General features: G+C 39.6%; 1 long non-coding RNA gene across 1 annotated transcript; it reads right to left on the bottom strand.

Moving 5' to 3' along the window:
* Positions 1-3278: 3278 nt before the first annotated feature.
* Positions 3279-7987, bottom strand: LOC142143841 (uncharacterized). Its single transcript, XR_012689582.1, has 3 exons — positions 7916-7987; positions 6208-6307; positions 3279-3412 (listed from the first exon to the last, which is right to left on the bottom strand). It is a non-coding gene; the product is annotated as an uncharacterized LOC142143841 (long non-coding RNA).
* Positions 7988-8486: the final 499 nt, after the last annotated feature.

Below are 8486 nucleotides of genomic sequence, written 5' to 3'. Positions count from 1 at the left end.
AGCTCATAGAATAGGTAGAGACCTAACCAGACAGGTAACTTGTTCAACAGGCCCAGAGTAAAGGGAGGAAGTGCCTTTTCAAGTCTGGGGCCAACACAGGAACCAATAGAAATCTGATTAGAAATGGACAGGTAATCAGTCTGCACATGCACAGGTCAGCACTTAGAGGTTTGAAGTCTGTTAATGAGACACATGTGAGTGTCTCAGTCTTGGTCTATGGAAGCCGAATATATTTATTTATATATATATATATATATATATATATATATATATATATATGTGTGTGTGTATATATATATATATATATATATATATATATATATGTGTATGTATATATATATATATATTTGTGTATATGTGTATATATATTTTGGAAATCAAATAGTTGGATGAGGTGGTTTAAAATTAATGAACATCGATTGAATTGATTTTGTGAAATAAGCGAATGGTACGCTACGGTGTGGAAGGGCTAATTATGTAGCCATACTAGCGAACACATATAAACACATTTACACTCACACATAGATTTCTGAATAGTTGGCTTTAATAAAGTTCCAGCACATAGTCCTTTATATTCAAATGTATGAGGTTTAATAGTTTTAATAATGCTAAAACTTCTTCAAAGACACCTAAGGCACAGGGCATAGGAAAGGTATCATGTTTAGTGTCATATTAATCCACTTTATACTATCAGAAATCTGCTATCATCGGCCAAGCGATGGCACCCTGCGTACACTAGTTATGGATGAGAAAGGATTAATACTCAAAATGATATTGTGCCTGGAATGCAAATGGGTTGGTTTCAACCAGTATTTTGGCAGGCACACGAGGGACGACACGTAGGTAACAGCTGGAGTATGCTGCTCCCACCCTCGGAGAGCATTGTTTGAACCAACCTATGACCTGCATTGTATTGGACTGTCCTAAATCCTGAACAAATGGAGAATGCTTTTATAATTATCTAGTTTACTTTATGACATCCTCACTGTTTTAATGGAAAACAAATTTTATATGAATCAGGCACTGAGGGACTGAATCACTGTTAACTAGATCCAATGTACTGCATATGTATCTGCTGTACTTTATTTTATTATTTGTGATTTTTTTACATCTTGCTTTTAAATCTCTTTAGTGCGTTGGAACCACATTGATCGCAAACTACAATGTTTATTGGTAGCAACAATATTAACATTGCAATATATATAATTTGGCTCCTTTTGTTGCTTAATGCGCACTTGAGTCCTTTAGGAGGGGACATGGGTGGTTGTTAGGTTAAGGTTAGTACTATGAAAAATGTCATTTATGTCTATTGCTCAGTGCGATTCTTATTTTCTAAATTTACAGTCTTCCCTTTTACTGCATCTGACTTGTTGTACCTTTGCCTTTTATGGGTCCTGGATTGTTCCCTGGTTGTGTAGCTAGCTTGTCTGAAGGTGCTTCTGGTTTGTGTCCCACTCCTAAAATATGGATCTGTGAATATGGTGTAAAGCTAACACATTTATTATTATTATTATTATTATTATTATTATTAGTAGTAGTAGTAGTAGTAGTAGTAGTTTAGTAGTAGTAGTAATAGTAGTAGTAGTAGTAGTATTTATATAGTACCAGCAAACTTCCCAGCGTTTTACAATTAGGAACAAATGCAGTAATTTAACAAAACTGGGGGCAAGAAGTAATGACAGAAATACATTTAGTAATGCTGGTAAACACAAATGGAGAAAATCTGGGCATGACAGATAAATTTACATGTCACATAGAGATGATACTGGAGTTCAAAAGAGTTTATTACTCTCCCAAGAGAAATGGTATAGATAGAGAAGGGCAGAGGACCTAGGACCAAGCTTTGTGGTACTTCAACTGAGTATGGGGCTCGGTGATACCACTGTAGCCTCCTGGACTCCCCGGCACTGCTCTGAAAAAAGAGAGGGAGGGCTTCTTCTGAGCATGCATGGCTGGTGTATGTGCATTGACTCATGCGCCGCTCCAAAGAATATACTTTGGAATTGATGTGGGAGTCCTGGAGGTGTGGTGGTCTCCCACAGGAGTGGGAGTGGAGGGGCACTAGCATTGCCAAACTTACCCCTCGACTCCTGGCCCCATAGCGGCTGCACCTCCTGCATCCACAAGCATTAGTGTAAATTGCAGTGGAGAGGTCAAGGAGGATTACAAGTAGGTGCTGTCATTTACATATAGCAATGATCGAATCATTGACCTCAGTGCAGTCTCTGTTAAGTGTTGGGGATGAAAATCTGACCAAAGAGGGATCAGTAGGTTGTGTTTGGAAAGGAAGCATGTGAGGTGAATGTAGGCAAGCCTTTCAAGAAGCTTGGACGAGTATTGGTGTTGAGAGATGGGACAGTAACCTGAGAGGAAGTTTGGGTCAAAATTAGATTTTTTCATAATAAGAGTAACTGTGTGCTTTAGTAATGATGAAAAAATATAAGTGTAGAGGCTTACTTTAGTCTGGATCAGCACAGGATATGCTAATTCCCTGATTTGTGAGGGGATAATGTTGAGTGGACAGATAGTTGAGTGGGAACAGATTCTTCTTTTCGTGATATCAAATGACGAGATGGTGCTGAGGGTGCAGGAAAGGAACTAAACAGGTTACTGCTCAGTTAAGAGGAAACTTTTCATATTGCATCTTCTTGCATGTTCTTGAAGTAGGAAGCAAGATTTCGGGCAGTGATGGAGGTCGGAGTGGTTGGTGTGGGAGGGTTGAGAAGAGATGTAAATGTATTAATGAGATACTTGGAGTTAGAGGACTGAACGGAGATTAGAGATTGAAAGTATATTTGTTTGGCAATGTCAAGAGCATTTCAGTTGGGGCTGGATACTAAATTCTGTCAATGATGTTCTACTTTGCAGGAATTTATGAAGACAGTGCCACAGCTGAGATCGTGGTTGACACTGAGAAGAAAGAGTAGCTTGAAACACATGACCAAGGCTTGTTGCTTACATGTGATTAAGGTGTGGTGCTGCCAGATCAGGACAGGGAAATGTAGGAATTGAGGAGAGAAGTTGTTGCAGAAAGGTGGAAAATGTTGAAAATTTAGATAACTGAGATAAGAGGTTTAACTGAGTTAAATTCTGATTCTGATTAAATTCTCTCCAAATTTTGTATATACCTAATCTATGTATGTTGTGTTTCCCCCACTCTTCATTGCTATAGCGCACTGGGGTGGCTTACATATTAATATTAATAATAATAATAATAATAGAAGCAATATATAATTAAAAATAAAAGTTTGCTTAAATATGAATATTTATTTCAGGAAGCAAAACCTAGCACATGTTATGTTATAAATACATGACTTTAGGTCTTTGTTTCTTGGATCTTCCAGTCTTTTTCTTCTTTCTTTTCTGCTCTTGTTGTTTTGTCATCTTTCTGACATACTTCTTCTTCCTGCACCTGTTTGGGTGCATAAAAGTTAATAATTGTTTATTCTTGATGACATATCTTACATTTCACTAGAAGACCCCTCTCTTTTTCCAACCTGTATACTTCTACATCTAGTAACGCAAATGTTTAACAGAAGTGATGTCTAACCTTTTAGTTTTCCTGCTGGGAGGAACTGCACTGTGTATGAAATGTGTTCCCTGGATCAAAGCTATATCCATACTATCAACCTGTAAGGACCGGAGTGCTCAGATTCTCTTTTCTGGGGTGTTGAGACCTTTAGCATTAATTGAAACTATGTGTCAAATGTCCTTCATAGTAGCCATAATGTTGCATATAAGACTAGTTCTCCATTGGTCATTAATCTAGGTACTGTCTCTCTTTACCACATAAGTGGTCCGGGTCCAGTGAGGAAAAGGTGAGTGAGATGGGGGCAAAAGGAGGGAAGATTCAGGTACAGGGAAGTATGTGGGGGAGGCAGAGGGGAGCAAGGGAGGCAACTTGAAACCTACAAAGATAAGAGTTAAACTTATACCAGCTGATTAGAATTAAGGATGTGTTCACACAAATGGAGCTCGTGTAGACTTGCAGAAACACACATATATCTGTTAGGAGGTATATTTTTAAAACTAAATTACGCCCAATTTGCAACTCTGCATCAGCCCATAGAAAAGCAAATCAGCATCAACAAAATACTGCTCCTAGCAATCATAAGAGAAAAGAAACGTCCCATGGCCAGGAAGTAGTCCTTGTGGTAGGGGCAAGCTGGGGTGGTGGAATCAACAACCTGTACTCAATATAGGTGAATACACTAAAAATCAGATATAACAAATAAATCCTTATTTATTACACATATATAAATATACAGTAGTAAATAAACATTATATACAAAATTGCAGTGTTACTCATAGATAATCAATGACCTACAATTAAAATTACATTTTCTTAATCAATTTGGGACTCAAATTAAAACATATCCTGTTAAATCGTCTTCTTTTAAAGGGTGTAATGGTATTGATGAGGTTCATCCATCTGGGATGGATTGTGGGCAGGTAAAAGTAACTGCATTCACCAATAGGTACCTACTGGTCTGCACAGTAACACCACTCCTATGAAAAGCTCAAAGCATCATTTTCCAAGGTTTCACACACACAGCCAAAGAGGAGTGTCCACATAGATACCTGCCCAAAGCTGTGTGCACTGCCCACCAGGGCCCACAATTGGTTATTCTATGGCCTGAGATTCCTCTTGGAATATTCTTAGACACAAAAATTGTACTCAAATGAGACTGCCACATCCTTTTCAGAAAATCTCCCAGAATGTGATTTCAAAAAGTATTTCAGTTACTGAGTTCCCAAAATGTCTTTATTTCATTAAAAACATAACCATGTATCTGTATGTGTAAATACTCATTTAGCTATGATTGAGGGCAGGTGCTGTGAAAGTACTAGTTAGCATGAAACTGATTTGATGGGCAAGGGAAAATAAAAATATTAGTGTAAAGCGCCGTTCCCGCTGTTCCTCTGCGAAGCGGGGACGTTTGCCCTGCATATCCAGCCAGGATGTCCTGTTGCTAGGCAAACGGTACACAGCGTCCCCATCTCCACGCCTTCGTGCACATGCGCTCTGTCTCGTTCTGTTGCCTAACAACAGGGCGCTCTTCTGTTCAGGCAGTCAGCGTGTCTGACCGCCCATGCTTTCCTCCAATCCCCCGGCAGCAGCCTCTATTTAAATCCTGCTCTGGCACCATTAGGGTGCCAGAGTATCCGGTCTCCTGTCACAACATTGTTCCTGTTTCTTCATATATATATTGACCCGGCTTCCTCTGACTACTCTCCTGGTTTGTGTCCCTGCCTTTGTTGTGACCCCGGCTTGCTGACTATTCTCCTGGATTTCTCGTGACCTTTTGACTTTGGCCTGTTTGACTTCTCTGTGGATTACCCTCCTGTACCGCCTGTCTCCGTTTGGTTTGACTCAGACCATCCTGACTATTCTAAACACTACTCTCATAACTGTCTAGGTGGACTGCGACCTGCATTACTCTTGCAGCCAAGTCCAAACCTCCTTGTGGGGGTCCCTGGTGAACACCAGGGGTACGTTAGACTCTGCACCTCCTAGTTCAATGGCACTAATACCAATTGGTGGCTCTGAGCTTCCTGAGACAAGCGGCTCTTCGAGCCTGACAAATGGTACTTATAGGTCAATTGGGGAATGTTTTATTTTCACAGGGAACTATATTACATTCTGTTTTATAAATCACAGCACAAAGTTTGTTGTGTACTTAGTATGGTGTCCTTGTAACTATATATATCAGGAACACTAAAAAGTAAGGGAAATTGCATTGTGTGAGGACAGCGGCAGGTGGGGAGTTTGACTGTCAAACCGTAAACCAGGTGTCCTAAGATGAGTTCAGGGAGGACAGAAACCTCCCATGGAGCAGAAGGGTAAAAGACATTTCATCATTTTAGCAAACCAGAGGTTTGTGCGTCAAGCATCATTTAATAGAGAGGGAGACAGGTATCATTTCATTGTTATATGTGGAAACATGATTTGTTTTGTGGTTGAATAGATGGTGTTTCTGTTGATTTATATGACCATGAACAGCCCTATAGGCACACTCCTACTGTACCTAATGCTAAATCTGCCCCTGGAAAAGACTGGAGACATACACATCTCTCAGCCAACCAGATTATATTTGTTACACTGGTTAATAATAATATACTTAGTAATAATAATATAGTAATAATACATCTTTTATCTAGGTAAATGTACTGTAACACAATCTGTAGATGATGTCTGTAACTTACCTGATGTAAATATAGACTCCTACAAACAGCAAAACACTTATGATGATTATTGCTGCTGGAACAATGATCAGTTTATGTTGTATGTGCAGATTAAGGACATCTATGCAAGAAAGAAACACATTAGGTGAAGAAATATATTTTCATTTACAGCCATATTACACGTATAAATTCCTTACATCAATTATAAAAAAAACAACAGAGCTGCTTCCTTACCATAATCAGTGTTATTAATACTTGTAATAAGTAAAATAAGACAGCATTTCTATATACAGTCCCTGAACTAGAAACCTGGGCCCTGCAGCTGAGGCTACTGCCCAGCCATGGTAACCAGCACAGTTACCAGTTGTGCTTAATTTCCAGGGACAGACCCAGATTGTAATGATTAATCACTGGATATATTTGTTGCTGTAGATGTCCCTATTCTTGAATATTGGCCACATCCACAGTAAACATGACACGATGAGCGTTGCAGTGCTCCAAGGTCCATAGAGACAGTATGGCACATGATGTGCTTAAATGCAATTGCTCAGCAGCACAGTGTCCCTGGAAATGATTATAAAATGCTGGCAACTGTTTAGGTGCTGAGAACACAGAGGCTCTACCAGCCCCCCAGGTCCCTTTGTAATTGTAAATGAGTCAGAAACCAGCCTGTCAATTATACCATGGACCCTACTATAACTAGGCCCCAGCTCACACAAGTGAAAATATTACATATAAACCATACTTACCAACTTTCTTCAGCTCTCTTCCGGGAGCCTGAAAGTGGAGGTGGGCGTGAGGGGGCGGGGTGCCAAAAATCGTGTCAAACGCCGGGAAACGCAGCGTTTAGGACCCAATTCTGCCCACTTCACTTCCTAGTGAAGCGGACAGAATTTGGGAGATTGCCACACTCTCCCGGGAGTCCGGGAGACTCTCGCAAAATGCGGGAGTCTCCCGGACATTCCGGGAGAGTTGGCAAGTATGATATAAACACAGAATACTGTGACCCCCCCCCCACCCCACACACACACACTCACACACACACACACACACACACACACAATTCATTAAAAGCATTCTGTTCTTCCAATATACTATCCACTTCACCCTTCATGTATGTAAACATTAAAGTTGCTGTTATTTCATGTAACTAATATTCAAATGTCCTTTTGTTAATACAGGTGTTTTATCTACTTATATCTGCACTTTACGGTTAATGTACTAACTGCAGAATATGCAACATGCAGCACATTTCACTTTGTCCATCTCACCTATACAGAGCTGCGCTCCTACATTCTGGTTTGGGAAGTGCCCCTGTGCTAACACCTTTTATGACTGTGTGCCGGCTTGGGAAAAGCAAAGACCCTCATTTGAAAATCATACCTAGTATCACTAGTTCTTTTCAACTTTTACATTTGTCACATAAAATACAATTTAAACCTTCTCAATCTAGAAGATAGAGGTGATACAATGAAACCAGCTTTCTCACCACTAAAGGAGATCTATAGGTAAATAAGCCCCTACGTTTCCTATATATACATGATGAAAGGAAGGCTAGCGTCTTGTACACAGGTATACAGCAGCCTAAACTTCCAAGTCATGCATATATGAATATCATACTATTGCTTTCTTCTATCAAAGTGCCAGATGGTTGGTCTTCCTCTTTATTGTCATGGTTTAGGAGAATAGGGTCAGAGCAGATTAGGGGGTGAAGGGTTTGTTTACTCACCTGGGTTGGCATCTCCCTGCTTTATGTCAATAGATGGCAGGGTTGGTGACACTGAATGAATTTAATATAAAATAAATAATTAGAATGACATTTCTTAACATAACAAAGAAAATAAAGATACAGGGTATTGTATATGCATTAAACAATCTGTCCTCTTTGGTGGATATTTTTTCTCATAATGCCTACATTACAAATATAAATTCTACCTTACATAACAGTTAGGTACGTCAATCTGCAGAAAATGAGGGGTCTCCTATCTTCAGGGCATGGACATAGTTAGTAGATCTACCTACATACCCACTCTACACCACATCCTGGGCAGCTGATGTCTGTATATGATACAGCGGAGGGGAGTGTACGCATATTGTAATCTTATATATTGTAACACACTCAGTGTATTACTCTGTAAGGTTTGTTGTATTGTATTGTAAGCTGTGTATTATGTACTATGTGTCCCGACATCTCTTGAGACACGCATGTGTCTGTCTCTATTTGACCAAATAAAAGGATGTATTTCCGCTTAGTAAAAATAACTCAAATAACTGGTGTCCATTTACCTTTAGTTGTCTGC

The sequence above is a fragment of the Mixophyes fleayi genome, chromosome 3 (assembly GCF_038048845.1).
Source record: "Mixophyes fleayi isolate aMixFle1 chromosome 3, aMixFle1.hap1, whole genome shotgun sequence".
Taxonomy (NCBI): domain Eukaryota; kingdom Metazoa; phylum Chordata; class Amphibia; order Anura; family Limnodynastidae; genus Mixophyes; species Mixophyes fleayi.
The sequence above is the reverse complement of the archived record's forward strand: the minus strand, read 5'-3'. Positions and strand labels throughout refer to the sequence as shown.